This window comes from Morone saxatilis, unplaced genomic scaffold (genome assembly GCF_004916995.1).
Source record: "Morone saxatilis isolate NCDOM2014 unplaced genomic scaffold, NCSU_SB_2.0 Contig0, whole genome shotgun sequence".
In the NCBI taxonomy this organism is placed as follows: Eukaryota; Metazoa; Chordata; class Actinopteri; family Moronidae; genus Morone; species Morone saxatilis.
In genome coordinates, this window is record NW_023339650.1 from 6,911,000 (window position 1) to 6,915,543 (window position 4,544).

Below are 4,544 nucleotides of genomic sequence, written 5' to 3' on the forward strand. Positions count from 1 at the left end.
TGTGTGTGTGTGTGTGTTCAGTCATGCACATTGCGGGCTTATCTGAACCCAGCAGGTGCATAACCAGAGGTAAACTTTGACTCATTATTTTACCTCCTTCCACACACATACACACACACACACACACACACACACAATGCCTTAACAGCAGGAAGTGATGGTAGTGGTCACTGCCAGTATAAACTAAGACTCATTACTGTACCTTACCATCAGCACACATCTGACCGGAGATGAATAAGAAAGGGCGATCCGCTGCGAGGACAGCATTTACAGTTATACACAGGTCAGCGGGTTCTGACCTCGTCCATCTGCACCAGCACATGGGAACTGTGACAGGACAAGATGCTGTGCTAAAGAAGCTTAAAGCAGGTCAGGACTTTGGCTTTTAAAGGAACTCTGTGTTTAGGTTTGTGTGACGCTTTTCCAAGAAATAGGCTTAGCAGGACAATAGAGAGTAACAAAGCAGAGGAGAGATGTAGTGCAGTGGAGCAGTGTACATTAATGGACTCTCAGTGGCTACATACTAGGGTAAGGCTGGATACAACATACATACCAAATCTTCTTTAATGAGCCTTTTATTTGGCTGCTGTTTCTCCGGTTGATCTGGTTCAATAGGTTGCAATAGCAATCTTTGATGCACTGGAGTCCTCTGGGTGAGCTCATGTTGCCATCGTTATGCAAGCTCTATTTACTTAAGTAAACTGTTATTGACAGGCGAAGTGAAACTGTAATTTCCGGGCTCTGTTCCTGGAATGACAAAACCTCATTCAAAATCATATTTACATTTGTGACATTGCTAATAACTAAACACCCAGCCTTGGAACATAGCCATTCTCAACAGTATTTCCTGGACAGTATAAAAAAAAACCCAGAAAAAACCATCATTGTTTATTCATATTTCACTTTTTTAGCAGCCTTTTACAGAAAACATTTCTCATAAGGCCTAGCACTTCGCGGCCTGAATGTCACAGTCTATCTGTAATAATGGAGGGGTTGGTCAGATGTTTTTAGACAGAAAAAATTGCAGCAAAAAAAATTTGTTGAATTGGCAGCTAGCTGCTGAAAAAGGGCTGCATGAGGCTGGTAAGAAATGCCATTAACAATAACAAAGAAGAAACTGCACAGACTAAAGTGAGGGTAATATTTAGTCTGTTTCCCTTCTTTGAAACCTTTTAAATGATATTTCAGAAGCACCGAGGAGGACTGGGTCGAGTCAGAGATTATACGGCATAGCTTGAGTGGTCCTCCCCTCGTATGAGGACAAGAGAAGCCCATTTGACAGATTGTCACTGACCTCCTCCATGGACTCACTGTTGGCATTTGGTCCTCCCCCAGACACACTCACACACAGACTTTGTGTGGGCTGAGGCCGCAGGTGTTGAGTTGCTTATAAAAAGAGTATAACCTGTCTAATGTCATTGAGCTGGTGGATGTGTAATTGCATAATAAAAAATGGAGGCCCACACAGATGTAGCTGCCATGTGAGGTGAGGTGTTCAGACAGAGCAGTCGGGGAGATAAGGTGATGAGTCAGACACGGAGGCACAGGAGGTTTAAAATGTCTTTTATCAGCACAACACTTCACTGCTATCTACATTCTTGAGATTTCTTTCTCTTACTCTTTGTGTGTGTGTGTGTTTTCTGAATCCTCTAAAACCTTGGTATCAACAATATCCAGCCAGGCATTAAAAAGCACAGAGATATACACCATCAACAAACTCAGCCTGTCAGATTGACTGTTATGATGGAATACAGCAATATGAGTCGCTGCGTAAATGTGAGAATTTGCATTTGTAACTCAAAGCGTTTTCTGTTTCCTGAAGGCGTCCATTATTCTTGCTGCATCTCGAAATAAACAAACCACAGATTTACACTGCTGAGATTAATATCTTTCATAACATACAGAGCAGATACAATGATACAAATATTACAGCAAGCTGTATGTCTACAACAACCATTACGCAAGCATCTGTAATCTATCTCCACCATCAAAGTTAGTGTGTTTAAGTAAGCGGGGGACATTTTCAGACTGTCGAGGAGCAGCGTTGCATCACATCACTTGTCCCAAATAAACTTTTTGTAAGCACACAGACACAAACGAATAGCCTACACATACCGACAGACTCGACGTCTGTTACTTCAGCAAGAAGCAGCGAGCAGTAAATTGCTGTCATTTGTTTTGGTTTTTCCCCGTAGAGCAGCGAGAGCTGTGAGCTTGTCCAGAGGGAGAAAATTAAATTGGCAAAAAAAGTTTTCACATCAGAGCCACGAAATATGCAGCTGTCTGCATAAGTTACTGCTTTAATTTAAATGAGTTTCTCACTCTGTCTTTCTTGTGTGATGACTTAACATTGATGTTTCTGAACATATAGAAAATTTAGGATTTTCAGGAAACAATTTAGATTGCAGCCTAAATTGGGTACCTACTGGTGGGTGGGAAATGAGAAGTTTGGGAAATAAGGGGTTAACAAATTTACTGTGTAGGACGGACGTAATTTCCTCTAATACTGTCTTTACTACCTGGTACATATTAGATAATTACAGGGTCGATAATGGGGACCAAAAGGCACCAATGCTAATATAAAATATGATATATTAACTTTCACTATGCACACAACCAAATGGAGGAAAACTCCAATCACATTATCCCTTTCTAATAACCATGCCACCCAATTACTTGGTATTATAGATGTCTACGTGGTCTGTTGCTTGTGTTGCATTCTGGGTATGAGTATGTTATTGTTGCTAGTGAGGGCGAACATAGTTAGCTTGATCTAGCAAATTTCTGCCATGGATATACATACAGTGTGATTTAGAGCGGCTTTGTCAAGGCTACCAACATCAGATCAACAAACAAATGCTACGTTTTTTTTAATTGAAAAGGACTTTTATGTGGTGATTGACGGTTTGGGAGCAATGGTACATGTTATAGCCCGTTTATCCTGTCATTGCACTTTAATTATGCAAAAGGGATGAATTTATTATACAGGCCATATTCCTCAGACTCTTCCTGTACAAATGAAAGCTTTAATGGACATTGTTTTATTTACCAACAAGTCACTCACTTTTGTGTTCTTCCCTTGGCTTGACTTATATATTTGTTGTGTGTGTAGGAACCTAGTAAGTAAGATTTATCTCACTCTCTAAGGAAGATGTTAAAGATGTGAAACATGGAGTACCTTTAAAGAAGTTGTCTTGGGCCACTGCTGTACACAATTTTTAATAATGGTCTTCCTTTAATATTAAAAACGTCACATATCTCAATGTTTGCTGATGACACCACAATATATTTAGCAGAATCAACAATAAAGAGGGCATTACTTAAGAAAAAACTTTAGTAATTAATAAGTAAAGTTATTTGGTGTGTAACGGTCCATGGGCAATCCGTGTGAAATTATGATATTTATCTGTTAGATCATGCAATATTTAGTCAGAGCCTGTGTATTTAATTAGTTATTTGTGTGTGTTTGTTTGTCTTATTTAAATTATTATTATATTATTGTTATTGTTTTATTTATAGAAGACTTATATTGCGATGTGTTGTGTATTTTCTATTTGTATTGCGCAAACTCTGTGGACCCCAGGAAGAATAGCTGCTGTTATGCAGAAGCTAATGGGACTAAACAAACAAACAAACAAACAAGCCTGCTGTTTGTGACCTATATATCATACAGATATGCCCACACACACTATAATTTTCAGTGGGATCCTCAGCATGTAGCTTCCAGTCAACTTCCTGTTTCTCAAGAGATGGAACAGGCTCACAAAGTGTAAAACTGCCAGTTTATGTCGAAAACAAGTGCATGTTTGGTTATGTTTGTGTGTGTGTGTTTTCATCATGCAGGTCAGTGCTCTTTTGTCAGAGAGCAAGTGAAGATAGGGGAAGGTTTATCTGCCCAGGGAAAAGATTATGCAGGACACATTTTAAGGCCACTAGCAGGGAAGACAGAGAGGGTGATTGCAGTGCGAGTGAAGAGAGGAGAGTTAGAAGAAGGGGGGAGTGAGTGAAGGAAGAGATGGGAAAGAAAGGGAGAGTTAATTAGGCTGTTTTGCAAATTAGGTCTAGACAAGCCTCCTAAAGCCCAGCAAGGATGTCAGTAAGAATATAGCCAATAATGAGTCTGTGGAATTGTTATTTGTCTTTCTTAACTCTCCTCGCTCTTCATGAAGCTCTCTGCAGTATGGTTTAACATAAACAGGAGATACAGTTCGTGGTGCGTTTACATAAAATGACAGTGATTTAAGTAATCCTCTATGCATATTTTTTTTTAAAACAGACCCATGTTATTATCTTAAATCAGGAAGTGTCGTTGCAGCAGAAGGGAGCGCTCACTCCTCATTTAATGACCCCCTGTAAATCCACCCTGTTTGCCCATTGAAATTGTGAGGTGGCATGAAAAGCTGAACAAACACAGAAACTGAGAAACTGAAACTTAGGAGGGAAATGCAGAACCTTCTAAACATTGCTTCAACAAAGAGAATGTCACGTTATATAATTTCTGGGTAATTAAGTACTTTAAACCTCTGTGAACATGTTAAATTACA